This window comes from Manis javanica, chromosome 7 (genome assembly GCF_040802235.1).
Source record: "Manis javanica isolate MJ-LG chromosome 7, MJ_LKY, whole genome shotgun sequence".
Taxonomy (NCBI): Eukaryota; Metazoa; Chordata; class Mammalia; order Pholidota; family Manidae; genus Manis; species Manis javanica.
Genome location: NC_133162.1, coordinates 119,831,659 through 119,848,832, shown reverse-complemented (window position 1 = coordinate 119,848,832; position 17,174 = coordinate 119,831,659). Strand labels below are relative to the sequence as shown.

General features: G+C 40.7%; 1 long non-coding RNA gene across 1 annotated transcript in view; it reads left to right on the top strand.

The window, feature by feature from the left end:
• The window catches only part of LOC140850621 (uncharacterized), a 279,666-nt gene that overhangs the window by 255,550 nt on the left and 6,942 nt on the right, over positions 1-17,174 (top strand). The window contains exon 2 of the long non-coding RNA XR_012133568.1: positions 9,396-9,493. This is a non-coding gene — a long non-coding RNA (uncharacterized lncRNA). The remainder of the gene's footprint in view (positions 1-9,395; positions 9,494-17,174) is intronic.

Below are 17,174 nucleotides of genomic sequence, written 5' to 3'. Positions count from 1 at the left end.
AAAGGTACCAGACTCAGGACTAAGTGCTTTACATACATAACTTTAGTTTCACGAGAACACTTAGCAAAGTACTGTTACAACGTCCATGCGAACGACAGCCAGACTGAGGTACAGAAAGATTCAAAGCTGACCTATGGCTTCCCAGCTGTGGAGACAGGTAGGACCATCCACAAGCTCTTTGTAGTGTTTTGATTTTGTTTCTGTTTTTCCAACAAACTGGCTGGGACTAGAGGCTTCTCTCTTCCCAGGCAAGAGGGGCTCTTCAAAGACTCAATTTCCCCCTGACCCAGGAACTCCAGGTACTAGGGAAATGGGCAGCCACTATTTCCTGGCACTGCTCTAAACAGATGGCCTTTAACTCCGATTATCTGGGCCTGAACCAACACGTCTGTTCTCCAGTGTGAGGTCACTCTCACTCTTGCCTCACAAGCCCCCTTCTGAAGCACAACCCCATGGGTGCCCAGTTGCACCCCGCCTAAGCACGCCTCTCTGGAGAATGTTGCCAGCACAGGGACTGTATGCACCCATGGGCCTTTATGCCTGTGATTTCTAGGTGGCACCAAGTGACAATTCCTAGTACACCTTTTGTAGGACAATGGCTTTTAAGTTGGGAAACCAGAAATGAAACTCCCATCTGTGTGGCACCACGGCTCCCAACAGCAATGTCATGATCCATAACTCTGTGACTCTTGTGGATAAGAAGAAATGTACTATGAAGTACTTAGCTGAGTGCATGAAAGAAATTTTCTATAATTTAAAACTTGCTGAGATATTATTATTCTAGCTTCATGTTATAACTACAAAATTGATACTGTAAAAGTTATTTTTTCATTTTAATACAAATTAAAGTTATCAACAGAATTCTGTGGAAAGTACCAGCTTTTCTGTGCCCTGTATTTTGGTATTTCCAGGATTGCTAAAGAATGAAAGAGAACAATTTTCCATTAAGTTAATTACCTGGTGACCTTGTGCAGGACAACTGTGAAAGGGATGCTACGTTGCTATTAAATTACACTATTGATTTCACCGGGATCACTTTGACGGGATTGTTGTCTAGCAGGCTTCCTCTGGAAGAAGGGTGAGGATGGACTTCGGATAGCAAGTGATAGAGGAGAACAAGTGGTATGGGGCAAATGAAGTCTTGGGATGCCTGGGGGTGCTTCTGGCTCTTTGGCCAAACCGGAACCTGCAGAGGCACTCCACCTGGGAGGGAGACAGGGGGTGGATGGCTCTGGTTCAGTAGAGTTGCTTGGCCAACTGTGGGCACTGGAGGCAGAGCTAACAAAGAAGGAGAAAACAACCCAGAGAAGTGTTGCTCAGAGTAGTTCCCAGTCAGAGAACGTGGGAGTCAGTACTGCCGACTGAGCAGGGAGATATTCAGCCACATGGAAACTGAGCTCTTTAGAGTAGGAAGGGTGGATGGATCTGTTCCCAGATTGTGCCATCTGTCATTGGAGACTTAAGACAAACTGGCCTAACCAAAGCTATGGAAGGTCAAGCAATGTTATGAATGTAACGCGTGCCACAAAATAGTACACTTAAAAGTGGCTTAAATGGCAAATTTTATGTTACACATATTTTAAAAACTGGATTCAGTTAAACATTTTTTAAATGAGTAATGTAATATGTCAAAAGCCATTGAATTATACACTTGGAGTGAACTGTGTGACATGTGAATTAGATCTCAATAAAGCTATTTATGAAAAAGTACAGAGAACATTTAAGTTTCTACAATTATAGGTTAGTTTTCCTTTAGTTTTCTAAAGGGTCTCATGTCAGCTGCACAGTAAACACCAAGAATTTGATTTAAGAGGAACCACATAAATCTCAAGATTGTATGCAAACAGAGATGAACATTTTATTTCTATTATTTTTGGCAATATAATCAGTTGAAGGAGAAAAAGTAGTTGACAGAAATACAGGGTTTCTCTGTATATTATGAGGCTCTTATTTTCTTATCCGTAATACCAAGTACTGTGTGTTAGTTGGTACTCAGCCTAATAAAGCTATACTTGTAAAAATCTCATCAATACAGAATCTGACAGGATCAGACAATAGACTTTTGCTAATTAATATTTAATAGACCTATGGATTATTCTTCAGCAGCTGGAGAGCTAAATAATAGTCAATTAGCAAATGTGTTAATTAACTCTAATTACATAGCATATAAGCTTCTCCAAGGATTTTCCCTTTATAGATTTACACATGAATGTTCCACCACTCTTTTTGAACACACCAGGCAGCTAATTAATTGATAAGTAATAATTTTTTCTTCTCTCTAAAACATGTATTTAAAAATAAAATCCAGTTTAATTCTTGGTGACTTTTCAAAATGACATTTAAGTGTATAAGATGCATCTGATGTCTGCTTTTTAAATGGGCTTCTCTTCATCTCTAGGAACTTTTTTGTTCATGCGTGAATGAGGAGCAGGGAAAGAGCATTCTGGGTTTTGTGTATGTTTATGAGCTCAAGAGACAAAGATGGGAGGAAGGGAGAAAAGGAACAAGGGTGTTAGGAGGAAAGAAGGAATAGCAGGAGTCATAGGAGGAAGAAAGAGGTAGGGAAGGAGGGAGTGAGGCAGGGAGAGAAAGAAGGAAAAAGAAATAGGGAAAGAAAGAGAAAGAGGGGGGAGGGAGGGAAGAAAGCAGCCAGGCAGGAGGAAGGAAAATGAACTGAAAAATATAAAGGAGGCTGGTTCTTTGTGAGGAGTCGGGATATGTCTAGTCTGACTTGCCATATGCAAAATTATCAACTCCGGGAGCAAGGGTAATCAATATGTACCATGCAATTAACAGTAACCTTCCGAGCTTCCTGTGCCAGTTAAACAAAAGGCTTCTGCACATTGTAAGGATTCTGCCACCGGGGACAGAGAATGCTCCGAGGAAAAAATTAGCATAGCAGCTTTGCACATGGTCTGGCAGGAGTCATTAGATCAAAAGCAGTGGATGGCAGCAGCCTGCTTCCAGGGAGCCAGCAGCCCTGCCACCCTTTAAGGGCCAGAGAGAGGACACTTCTCAAGACATTTGTACAGAAACCCTCCAAGAGGACTCTGAGGGAACAAGTTTGTTTTTTTTACAAATTAGAAGATGGTCATGGAATTCCGTTCAAATGGACTGCTCATTTAGAGACCTCTATATATCCTTACATTAACTCTCAGTTCTCTGCTGTTAGGCTCTGCTAAGACCCTTAAACGTTGGTTAGCTGCAAAGAATGTTGAGGGAAAAAAATGTTAAAAATGATCCTTCAGATTGGACTTGTTTGATCATTTCAATAAGGCTCAGAGGAGTTGCCAGCTTTGAGCAAGTACACCATGCCTTTTTACTCTTGTGGCATCAAAGTCACCAAATCCTCCTTAAGATACAGTAAAGAAACAGAAAAATGTAACATTGTGAAAGTGCACATTGATTTGTGAAATGCCAAGATTTGTTTACCTGTTTATTGTATTGAGAAGCGACGATATTTATCGTTTTCATGGGTTGGAAGAATGCGAATCTGCCCCTGTGAGTCAGCATACACTTGGAATTACACGCAGTGCAGTTGATTCTGATGGTCTAGGACCCTGTCTCCTGCGTTTGCTGTGTTTTGGAGACCTAGTTGAGAGCCATGTTTAGAGAGGTTTTGGGAAGCCTGGAGGTCATGGATGTGGTGGTGCTGGAAGCAAGGCTGAGAGCCTGACCGGGGAGTCAGGCGACCCGAAAACCGAAGGTCTGGGCGGCACTGCGGGTCAGTGAGCAGCAGTCACGCGGCGGCTGGCCCCCTGTAGCACACAGCTCACTCACTGCCCTCCTGGCTTCCTCGTCCCCCCGGCCGTGGCTGCGGCAACCAGATGCGAGTGGGGGAGACGCAGGGCCCCGGGCCTCGCTGTAGCACCGGTCTGCTCACATTCTGTTCCCTGGCTTCCCTGGCGCCTCGCGGGACCCCTGCTGGGCCTGGGCAGCCTGCACAAACCAGCGGGGCAGGGGGCTTACAACAGCGCGGGCAACCCCTCCTGCCTTCCAGTCCGGTGGGCCCTGAGGCTTCGCGTTGGTGTCCCGCCTTCCCGCTTTCACTCTCCCTAGGCCCCAGTCCTCTTCCCTCGGGTCACTGCCTACCCTCCAGGTCTTGTCTCAGCTGGGGGGGAACCTAGGCTATGACAAACCCCCTTCCAGACGTCAGGTTGAAGCAATGACTGAAAACACAGACAGGAGCGGGGATCGGGGAATGCAGACTTCCAGACCACAAGAAACAGCAGGGAGATAGAAAGCAGCCCAGTGCATTTTATGCAGCCAGTATCCTGGGCCTGAAGGAAGCCGACTAACAGGGCGCTCTCCTGGGGTCCTGCCATTCTCCAAGCAGAGAGCTCACAATGGCTGCTTGGCTGGGGGCAAAGCCTGTGGCTGGGAAATTCCGCAGAGACTTTATTTAGTCTATCCACCGGGCAGTCTTGCTTTCTGAAGAAGGGAAGAGCGAAAAGCAATGTTTACCCTTACAGCTTCGACTGGCGTGGGCTGTGTGCTTGGAACAAGAGACAGGACACTGAAAAGCAAGGGAACACATTTGATTCTCTTACTCACTCTCTCTGCACAGGTGTAAATCCTGCCCGAGTGGCAGTGCAGGACGTGACTTATTTCAGTTAACTAATAACAGTGGAGTCCTGTTAGTTTTTTATTGCTGCTGTTAACAAATCACCACGAACTTAGTGGCTTAAAAGAACATACATTTGTTGTCTTACAGTTCTGTGGGTCAGAAGTACTGACCTGCATCTCAGCAGGCGAAAATAAAGGTTTTGGCAGAGCTACACTCCTCTTTTAGGGACCCTAGGGGAGAATTTGTTTTCTTGCCTTTCCCGTTTCTAGGGGCTTCTTGCTTTCCTTAGCTTTAGTTCTCTTTCTTCCATCTTCCAAGTCAACAATAGCAGGCACATTCCTTCTCACATTGCAGTATACTCCGACTTCTGCCTCCCTTTTCCATTTTTAGGGTCCCTTGTAATACATGGGGCCCACCTGGGTAATGGAGGATACTCCCCCTATCTGAAGGTCAGCTTATTAGCAACCTCAATTCCATCCTCAGTTCTCACCTGCCATGCAATGTAACACATTCACAGGTTTTGGGGGTCAGTATGTGGACATCTTTGGGACAGTCGTTTTATTCTGCCTACCACAAGTCCTTTCTGAAAACTAACTTAATAGACTGAAAATTGCCCCTCCCCAGGAAATCTTCAATCTGGTGCTGATAGAGTCTGACTTCTCCAAGGTTCAACTCAAATATTTTCTATTTAAATCCTATCTTGAACCTAAACAAGTTGAAATAATCCTTCTATTTATACGACTCCTAAAATACTTTGTATATCCCTTTAATACAGCACTTAGACACTTAATATATTGTAAACTATTCTTCCCTCTCTTAATATACTTACAGACTAACAGAAGGGAACTGTCATGTTTATGTTTGTATCTCTAGCTCACAGGTGAAGAAATGGAAGAAGGTCAACTTCCACAACTATTTCTTGAATGGAGTGATAACGGGAATTCAAGGAAAGACGCTCTAATGAATCTGCATATTGATACATGTTAAGTGGAGCACAGGCTACTGGATGATGAGCTGTAGTTCAACAACAGATCACAGAGAAAGTGAAATAGAGAAGTTCATTACTTGCAGGTCCTAAAGAAAGTATCCAGTATGCCCTAAGGGGCCACATGGGGAAGTCAAGGCAGAGTGCAGACAGAGAGAGTGGCAGGACCTCGGGCACAGGCCTTTATTAGGGTCCATGGATAGAGTACTTTGGGATTCCTGGGCTAAGAAGGCCAGATTGGTCAATTTAAGCCAAAGGAGTGGGGTTTTGGTAAGCCCATGGGGATCTTATGTTCAGGGGTACACAAGGGCAAGGTTCTGGGAGGCCAGGGAGACTGTTGATCATAAGGGCTGCTGGCAAGCTGTATCAAGGACTTAAATTTGTAATGTTGTGGGCTGTCATCTAGGGCACATGCTTACAGAGGAGCTAATGCCGATTGAAGGTCCATGGAGAATACTTGGCCAAAAAAAAAAAAAAAAATTGGTCACCAAGGCAGCAGTACCATGGAATAGCTTAGCTAACCCCCGGCAGGCCTGTATCTCCAGATCTAATGATTCTTTATGGGAGGAACTGTGTTTTACTCCCCTTCCTACCTGTGTTTACACCCTGACCATGATGCCTTCCTTGCAGAGTGCTTCTGCCACTTGCTCATGGTGGAAAGCAAGGAAATATGTTCCATGTTTTAGACTTTGTATTTCTCACCTGTAAAATGAAGATGTAGTTTTTCTAGATGTCATTTCGGGTTCCTGCCAGCTTTAACATTCAGTGACTTAATTAAATATTGGACCTAATAGAAGGGAACTATATTTCAACTGAATTTATATCTTTTCTTGGCATTTGAAAGTTTTGTACCAACAACTGCCAGGACTAAATTTACCCTCATTTAGCTGAGATGAGCTGCAGAGGGTTTAGGTGAACAACCAAATATAGGCAGCTAGCCGTCTTACCCTGAGCTTAAGCTGCTCCTTGGGACCAGCCTGTGCAAAGAAGCGGCCAATGCAGGGTAGAGAAGTGCTCCATGTGGGTGGACTTCACCGAAGGCTTCTCAGAGGGGGAGAGAAGAAGGGAAATATATGGATTGGCAGGGAAGATTGTGCAGGTATTTCATGAATTTATGGCAATAGCTTCTCCTCCTTTCTGGCTTTACCAAAAGAGAAGAACATTGGGATTGTGCTTTCTCTGCTGGGGAGCCTTTTTAGTGGCCAGATTCTAAGGACCTCCACGTATGTGCACTTGAGTTGGTGATACTCTTTCTAGTTCTATTACTGAGATGTGGAAGAGAAAAGGAGATAATACAATCCATCTAAAATCTCAAAAGAAAACTGAATATGAGGGCAAATTATTCTGTTTTAATAAGATGACTGTCATAGAGATTGTGGAGCCCATGATAGAACAGTTATAACCCTATCAGCTCGAAGGATTTCATTGCTGTGGGTGCCCATGTTACATTGCAGGCAAGCATCAGAGTGTAACCGGAGTTACTTGAGGTCATCTTCACTGTATTTGGGAGAACAGGGGTAGAGACAAGGGCGAGCCTTGTAAAGTTTCCATAATCAGGCTCAATTAAAACTAGAGAAATGGGGAGTCTGAGTCTATAATAGTGGAAAAGTAGAGTGAACAGAGTGGGAAGTATTACTTCTCCAATGCACACTTCTTTCTCCTGAGGGGTGAAACACAGGACTAAATTAAGTGGAATATGTAACTGCTATTAAACGTGTTTTTAGGATTACTAAAATATCCACTTTACAGTCTTAGTATAAAAATTCCTACATTTTAGGGCATGTCATTAAAACTCCTTGTAAGCTGAAATTTTAAAAAAAGAAAAAGAAAAAAGTTTTAATACAGACATATCCGTAAGGTAGAATTTATATTAAATAAATTAATTAGAATCACCTATATTCTAAGTAACATATATCATTTAGTTAGAAACTATTCTAAATGCTTTATAACACTATTATTTAATTAGCTTTATTACCTAATACAACTCTTAAGAGAATAATTTATAGAGACAGGAAAAAAATTTATTGTGGGCATTATAAAACAAAGGAAAGTTATGTATGATACCTTTAAGGGGATACAAGGCCTGAGTGTGTCACTGAAATGGGAGAAACCGAAGTGAAGGGCGAGATGGGAGTGTGCATTAGGGAAAGGGACCCAAGACACATTTTTGTTTGCATCAACGGTGGCCACGGTCAACCTCTGCTTCTCCCAATGTTGTAACCCATAAGGTGAAATAAAAAAGCCATGCTTAGTTTTGGAATGGGGAAAGAAACCTAAATTGCTTCTCAGCAAATCCCCAAGATGTCTTTCAGGCACTACCAGAAGAGACCATCGGGTGCTGTGTTCTAGCTCAGCACAAACAATACCTCCAAATCCAGGATCAGCTGTAAAACGGCAGAATGTCTAATGCATTCACCAAAGTCATTACTAAAAATAATTAAATGGATTGTTGGTCTTGGGGATTTCAAATGAGAGGAAGATGCATGCCAGAGCCATCCATATATTTCCCAGAGGAAGGACAAAAAAATGATGAATAAAATTAGGACCCTGCTATAATAGATGATCAAGTAATTAGCATACATGTCAAGAACACAGTTATGAGTCACAGTGAGGCAACACCACAATTAATTTTCCACCATTCATTTCTGAGATTCCATTTTTTAATAATATTGATATGTGCTTTCATAGCTCTAAAATATGAGACTTGTTAAACAAACTCCCTTCTGAATTAAATTGTCCAGGAAATCATCATCTTGTTCACCAACAGAGCAACTACTAAGATGACAGGCTTTGGGCATATGATGGGGAAAGAATATTATTTTTAACTATTGGCAATTTTTAGGTTTCAGAACAATGGGTGAGGTTTAGGTATGAATCAATAAAAACAGAATTATCTTCTGACCATATATCAGGGAATTGGGGAAAGATGTATGTGAAGTTTGGAATCCTAGGTCGGGTCCCGGCTTCCCTCCTGTGTGGCCTGATTAAATCATTTGGTGTCTTCAGCTCTTAGTTTTCTCAGCTATAAAATGATATTGTTGGATTAGATAAGAACAGTGATAATAAAGAACATCTTCTGAGTACTTAGTATTTGGAAGTAATATTCTAAGGATCGTATACATATTAACTCATTATACCCTTACAACAGCCCTGTGAGGTATGTACTATAATTGTCTGCACATTACAGCTGAGACATCGAGGCACAGTGAGGTTACTGGCCCAGGTCCGTGAGCAATCAGCCAGGATCTGTTGCTGAACCTGAGTAGTAGCCAGTAGGTTCTACTGAAAGTGTTTTTAATGTCCTACATAGCTTTGTAATTCTGATCCTATAATTCCCTTTCAAAGATACACTTCCTAGAGGAATTTGTTTTAAAATTCCCTATGAAGTGATTTTTCTGAATGAGAGTAAGCAGAGTAATTTTGTTAGAATGCCAGATTTTTTTTTCTCCATCAAACTGGATGAATATTGACATTTTCAGGCAGTTCATCTTGATCGTGTGTGGCACTTGGGGAGGTAGACGATTGGTTTATGATTGGTGAAACTCTTTGGCAATAATTTCAGAAAATGTTTTGGAACATATAAAAACTATTGAGTCTATATTAGCTATTCTTGAAATAATTCACAGGGCTTATTTAGAATGCACCCTGTCCATGGACATTTTTGAAATACCACTCAGTTTGAAATCTGCTATAGCAACTAATGCAATATTCACTAAAAGATTTTTGTTTAAACTTTTTCTTGGTAAAGGTGTCTCACAGTTTCTTAAACTTTAGCTTATATAAATAACACCAAGAAAGAAGTCTAAAAATGATGGTTCTGGATCATTACTGTCTCTCTTCCAGTTCTGCACTGGGAAATATCACTGATGGATCCCAGGAAATGTCATTCTTGCCAAGTACACCTAAGACTGTTCTGAGAGGACCATGGATGAAGCCAAGAGGTATTCATCAAAGATTTTATGTAATTGATCAAGGTGATCTGTTTGGTCATCTATAAAATGCACAGGAATATTCATCTAGGAGAGGAAATGTTAACTGTAGTCACATAGATTCTTTTCAAAGTCAACATTTCTGTAATAGCAGTAATAGTAATAATTAGCATATATCTTGTTTTTCTGCATTAGGCATTTAACTTTGCTCATTTAATCCTAAAATAACCTTATTTCAGTAGGTACTATTATTGGTCCTTATATGGAGGAGTCGTGAGAGACTGTGGAGAATTAAAAGTAATTCTCACTCAAAGTCACACAAGCATCTTCTGGAGTCAGCTGGCCCATGTCTACTCTGTCTTATGTGCTTCTCTCTCCTTTGCTCTCTCCTCTCCCTTCCTTCTCTTCCTTTCTCTCTGTCTCTTTCTTTCTCTGTCTCTTTTTCTCTCACATTCTTTTGTAGGGGAGAAAAAAGTTTTCCTTGACCCTTTTAGGCTCACGTTTACTGAGTATGAGTTTTAAATGACATGGGGACCTTCTTAGGGAAACAAAGACCCGAAAAAAAACAGTGAAATATGAGTATTTTTACATTAGGTTTGATGAGGACTGGACGGTCGTGGAGGCATATGACAAGTTGTGGACTATGAATTCCGTGTAGTGAACTGGGGGAGCATTAGTGTGGCCAGTTTGTTAGGATGCTTCTCCGGCATCCTTTTGTCTTGGGAGATGAGGAGGCTCCTTTGCTCTAGGAAGAGGGAGGGCGCATCTCATGGGAGGGTTTGTGACCTTCCTGCTTCTGACATCTTCTCAAACTCCTTCAGCTTAAAACATTCAGTGTGCCAACATGCCCTATTTTGGGGTAGTGTGTCCTGAATCCCATCACTTTCTTTCTTTTGCCACCTAATAACTAGCTTTTATTTTACCATTTGCTGGAGCCCATGCCTTAAACCTTAAACAAATGTTTACTACACAGCTATGGCCTGCCTTCATGAAGACAGAGCACATGAGCTCCCCAGGGCAGATATGAACTCGCTCTCGGCCCTATGTCTCCTTTCTGCCATCTGTGTTATATCTACAGTCGTAAATGTCAGAGGTCGACCTCCACAGACATTATACAGACTCCAAGGTAGGGGAACCAAAAAAGAAAGGATTGTATCCTGATGTATATGATAGCTTAAAAACACAATAGATATTTCATTATTTCTCTCTTTCACTAGATGGACCACTGCACAAAAATAAAGCCATTTTCTGTGTTCTTTTAAAATTGAGCATTTTACATTAAAGCAATTATTAGAGAATGATTAAATAAAAAGTACCTGGTGAATAATCAATAAGATTATTTTAAAGATAATTTTAAGGTAATTACTTTTATTTCAAGATTCTAATGACCCAATCAGAATCCTATCATGATTTCTAGATAGGTGTTGCAATTTGGGATCAAGATAAGAGTTTCATTACTCCAGGAAAATGCACACAAAGCTCAAAATAAGTATGTTTTAACCACCTAATGTGTGTCAGACACTGTAAACTACTAGAGATGTATAATAACTGCCCCAAGAGAGCTTACATTATTGTGGGAAAAAACAAAATATATAAACAAATGAGGTGATAAAAAAAAAGATAATTTTAACATATGATAAAATAATTCTACATTAAAGAATAAAATGAAAAAGCAAATGTGACAGAGTAAAAATCTGGAAGTAACTACACCAAAATGTTTTATTGTGATTTTCTCAGAGGTGGGATTGTAAGGAGTTTTTATTTTATTTTTTGTTGTTCTCTGTATTGTCCATGTTTGCCCCAATATTTAGATGTTGCTTTTGTAATCTAAAAAAATTATTATTCTTCAAGTGGCATAGTTTTATATTGATAGAATGAGACTGGTACTGTTTCATCCACAAGCCACTGTATTTACAAATAAAAAATCTATGTTAAGCTGGCTTGCAAATCAAACTGGGGTAGAGAATGGCAAATTAAAAAATGGGACAGGCATACAAAAAAGGGATATGGTAGGGTAGGATGGGTGGGGAGGCAGGAACTAAAAAATTCCTCATGGATCATGTGCTTCCTAAAATTAGGAATTTTATGTCCTGTCTTATTCACTGCTGCATTACTAACACCCAGCACAGTACTTAATATACATTTGTGACTTAAATGAATAGAGAAGCATATGGCAGATTTGATCATGCGTGGGCTGCCAGCATTTCCACTGGGCAAGTCATTTTTCATATTACCATTTCTCTTAGAAATCTTAAAAATTAGAAGATGTCTATAGAAATCTGGCTGATTCAACCATAATAGGTCATTTTCGGTTACTCAATTAAAACTCCAAAACTGATTTCCTCTACCTCTTGCCATATTTCTGAGCCTCTTCCTCAGGCATCAGATGGTGGGGGCAACAGGTAAAGAAAAGACATGTTAACAGCAGTCAAGAGCAAATAACTGGAGGGAGGGGGCTGCCATACATTACACATTTAAGTGACTTTTTGATCATTGACAGTTTGAATCATCTGTGCGAGTTAACACATATCGCTTTAGAACAATTCACTTTGGGAGTTTCAGAAGGAAAACAAATTGCATTATTTCTAGTGTAAACAGAAAGCAGTAGATAGAAAACCAATAAATCACATCCATATAATTATAGCTGATCCAGAAAACAAATTCAAGTCACCCTGCAGCCATGTGCTTTCCTTAGACAGGAAGCTTCAGACTGGCGATGGGCAATGAGTGGTGCTGCTCCAAGCTATTAGGACGTTGAAGTGACATAGTCAATTTCATTGTCATATTAAAAGCAGAGCCTGCTAGCAAAGGACAGGCCTAATTGCTTAAGCATATCACCATGTGTCAAAATTCCTAATTGATTTCCTACTCATTAAAGCCATTATGCTTTTTCAAGGCCGGATTGCTAGCTGCACGTACTTGAGCACTGATGACTAGGAGAACCATCTCCCCAATCTATAGATTATGCAGGAATCTACATCTGAGTTGATATGAATCATGGAAGGCAAAATATAAAGGCAGTACAAGTCATTTAGGTGTATTCTCGGTAGATTGTATGTGGCAATCAACTATCTTACTCTAAATTCTCAAAGAGATATTTAATTTTTTTGTAACTAGGCAATATCTTTGGGTATAACTAAATTTGCACACACACACACCCCACACTTTAAATCTCTCCTTAATTTTATTTTAAAAATGAAAACTTAAAACAAGTTTAAGCATTATGTGAGAATTTGCTCCACTGACCAAGATTATTTAAAGAAATACATTTTTTATACTATGCGATATACTATTTTTTTCAAGAAGAAAACTTTGTTTAAAAATATACAAATACAAATAAAGACAGAAACACAAAACTTATTTTGGCCTGAAATTTTAGACGTGTTTTTCCTTCACTTGTTTCCTTCCTTTTCCTGAGAAGCTAAGAGTGCTATTTAAACAGCAAATATCATTTTCTTTTGATTTTTTTTTCATTGTACAGTTAATGAACTTGAAAGGCTTCATGACTGGTAACTTTCTATTTGATTCTGTTATTGCTATACTTTTGTTTCTTCTTTGACCAACCAAACATTTGGCAGCAAAATACAGTTTCTTGAGCTTTTTACCCTTTGTCTTCTTGAAATCATCATGTAGGCTTGCCCTTGGGATTCTCTGTAGAGTCACTGTTTGAAGTTAGATAGATAGAACACATCGAATGATCCAGCTTTAAATGATACAGACACAAATTTTTCCAGATACTTTCCAGATTCAGAGAAAAAATACGTGTCTTTGCTTCTGAATCACAGTCATTTTATTTTTTAATTTGGCCAAATTTTCCTCATCCTAGATAGCATCTGTTATGAATTCAATTATGTCCCCTCCAAACAAGGTATGTTGAAGCCCTAACCCCCAGTACCTCAGAGTGTGACCTTATTTGGAAATCGGGTGATTGTAGACATAGTTAAAAGGTCATGCTGACACAGGATGCACCCCTAATTCGGTATGATTGGTGTTCTATAAGAAGATGGCCATGGGAAGACACACTCACAAGCACATGACAAATGAAGGCAGAGACTGGGGTTATGTAGCTACAAGCCAAGGATGCCAACGATTGCCAGCAAACCTCTAGAAGCTGGGAAAAGGCGGAGAAGGATTTCCTGACAGGTTTCAGAGGGAGCAAGGCTCTGCTGATGCCTTGATTTTGGACTCCCAGCCTCCAGAACTGTGAGACAATAAATTTCCATGGTTTTAAGCTACTGAGTTTGTGGTATTTTGTTACTGCCACCCTAGGAAACCAGCAGTGTCATGTCCTGCCAGTCCTGCTCTCAGAGACTTTGGGGGACAGGTGTTGCCCTGGTGACAGCACTGGTTGGTCTCCTTAAAGCATCCACACCTGCTGACCCCTGTGCTCCCTCTTGGCCATCGGCAAGCTCCCCAGACTGTACCAGCACTTCAAGGCCAGAGTCTGGTCCCGACCCTGTAAGAGATGGCACTGGGCATGGAGCTTTGCCTCCTCTCTGGGTTCAGGGTGCTTTCCTGGTCCCTGGTGCATGAGCTGGCATGGCTGGTGGCAGAGCGATAGAAGCCAGTGAGGTCCCCACAGTGAATGACAGCAGCAGAGGGGGCCAAAGGTCTGCGGAGGGATGCCCAACACATTACCTGTTTCCAGGCAGGACCTCTTTATGTCCACCCTCTCCTTTTCCATTCTGCGTCAGTCTTTTTTCTTACAATAACTGCCAGGGCCTGTTCCTCTCCCTGTATACTTTCCAGTTGAACATTTCTCTAATTGAACATTTTCCTTTTCTCATGTGTAATTCAGACTTATGCTGGTCCAATAGTAATTTCTAGGACTGGTGGTTCCTTTGTGAAGCACAGTGGACACAAACCTTGGCCTGCACTGGATGTCACCTGTCTGCTTTTCAACTTCTGTGACCAGCTTAAAAAAATCAGATTATAATTAGGGCTACATGTCCTTCATTTTGATTTTTTTTTTAAACACCTGAAACCTGTTTTAAGTTATTTTTGTTAACATAAACTTTTGTTAACATGAACATAAATATTTTCTGTCTCAGATTTTCCCCCTCAGCTTTGTTGAGGTATAATTGACAAATAAAACTGTGTGTAGTTTAAAGCGTACAATGTGATGGGTTGATATATATACATAGTGAAATGCTTAACAATCAAGTTAATTTAACACATCCATCACCTTACGTAGTTGCCTCTTTTGTAAAAATTTTGTGGTGACAGTGCTTAAGATCTGTTAGCAAATTTAAAATATACAACACAGTGTTGTTAACTACAGTCGCCATGTTGTACATTAGCTCCCCAGTACTTATTTGACTTTCTTCATGTTAATTATTTGACATCCCTCCCATTTTATCAATAGGAAGTCCACAATCTCCCTCAGGAAGCACCATCCCTTCCCTCACTTGTTTCTCCCACTATCTTGAATGATTTGAAGAACTTGGAGCTTAACTCATTCTCCTTGCAAAAAGGGTCAGCCCTGCTTCCAAATGCCAGCAGGAACAGTTAACAATCAGGTCTTGTCATTGCCTGTCGGTGCCACCAAATGCTGCCATTGAAAACTACTGTTGCCTCTGATTCTTATTATCCCATGTTCAGCCAACCGCTGGCCACAGTGCCTATCCCAACAGCAGTCAGTGCAAATGCAACATTTATAATCAATGTTTATCATCAATGCATATTCTGGTATTTATTACAACTATTCCTTGACTTAAAAAAAAACAAATATTCTCACAGGCTTTTTCCATCTGTTCTTTCTAACCCGTCCAAAGGTTCTTTTCCTTTTCACCCTTTCACATTATTTCCTTTCCCTTACAGCTATATGTTACAGACAGTAAGTTCTTCTGGACATTAAAATTCCATAAGGGACCAGAAGATAATTGCTGCGGTAAAAGAGGTCTACCCAAATCTTGTTGGAAGGACATTTATGGCTGGAAACTTTTATGATTTCTAGTTTCTAGTTTCTAGTTTGTTGCTTGAGCACAGAAGTTCCCAACTACTGCCCTATTGTGTTGTGATGCTGTCCTGACACAGTGATGACAATGACAACTTGGAGTGGGGTCAGCTCTCTACCCAAGTCCCTTCCTCTTGACCATGGTGATTGCTTTAGGTCAGTTATGTGGCCTGAATTCATTCATTAACAGTGAAGTTCAAGACTTTTGTTTCATGTTTGAAGAAAGTCAAGTCCTGCATGTAGCCTCTATTGATGCCTGGATAATAGCAGCCATTCTGGATCAGGAGCAAGGTGGAGGGTGAGGCAGACACCATGCAAAACAGAGCCTGGAGATGGAAGCACCGGACACCAGGTCCTTTGGGACGCTGCTTGGCCAACTCTTGCTGGAAACCCAAAACATTCCAGATTCTTCAATTACTTAAGGGAATATATTCCTCTATTGTTAAAGGTAGTTTGAGTTAGGAACTGTTTTTTTTGTAATAAAGCGATCCTAATTCATAGAACATAAAAAAAACTTTTTTATTTCTCAGCTGTTCAGTTAGTTTCATGAGTAAGTTGCTGCTCACTTGCATAAGGACTCCTAAGTACATACTTAAAATTTTATAATACATATGTCTGAAATACCTGTACATAAATTTTGTTGAAAGTTTTTATTAGAAAAAAGTAACAACTGAGGAAAAAGGAAATAAGATAAAACTTGCATTTATATTAGGAAAGAGTCATCAGATAAGAGATTTAGCCATTAGCTCTCTAGTACTTAAAGTCTAAACCCATAACTGTTGCCTCTGTTGACTTCACACACACACACACACACACACACACACACACACACACACACACACACACACAGTTCCAACACTGCACTGTTGAGAAGTTATAAAGTTATAGGAAGGAGATGGTGCAAAATTAACCTGGAGGTAACCATTTACAGTTTATATGGTCAAGGAAGACATAAAACACATCAGTTTTATGAGAGTTACTTGATTCCTGGTTTGGAGAACTGGGGGACTCAGCGAAGCAGGTGAGTTAAAGGAATGCAATGCAATGGCTTTCTGACTTGAGTTTCAGAGAGCCCCCCAAGCTGCAGTTTTGATTCCCAGTCGGAAACAGAACCACCCTCACCTCCCTTCCCGGTGCGGAGAAAAAGTCAGCCTTGGGATTAATAAAATCAAATATATTACTACTAGCCTGACTTTTTGGCCTCTGGAGTTCTGTGGCACCAGGGAGGCACCAGAGTTGCTGGCTGGCCCCACACCTGAGGGCTGACTGTGGCCCTCATGATGACAGGAGGGTCACACCATAGAGAAAAGGTCGTCCCACCAGTTTTCTTGCATAGCAGACCTTACGCGGCCAGGGTTGTACAAAAACACTTATACACCAAAGATTCTTTCAAAAATACTTCCCTGGCTCCAAATGACTCCATTCTACTTTGCTTTGCTTTACTGTTACTTTTCATTCCTCCCATGTTATTTAAATAAGATTGAGGGCCAGATCATAGGCTTTGGCACTCTTTGACCTCTAGTTTGCTCTGATTTCTTCTTCCTTTGTCCCTTCTTCCCATCAAGTGTTTCTTAAATTCACTAGCAATATGCCTGCTGAAGCATTTTTCACAATATCTGCCCAGGTGATAATAGTGTTAAAGAGTACATCCCAGGGGCTGAAACATAGCAGGTACATGATACATGTTAGCATCTACAACATCGGTATTGTTAATATTATTGTTATTCCTTTTATATT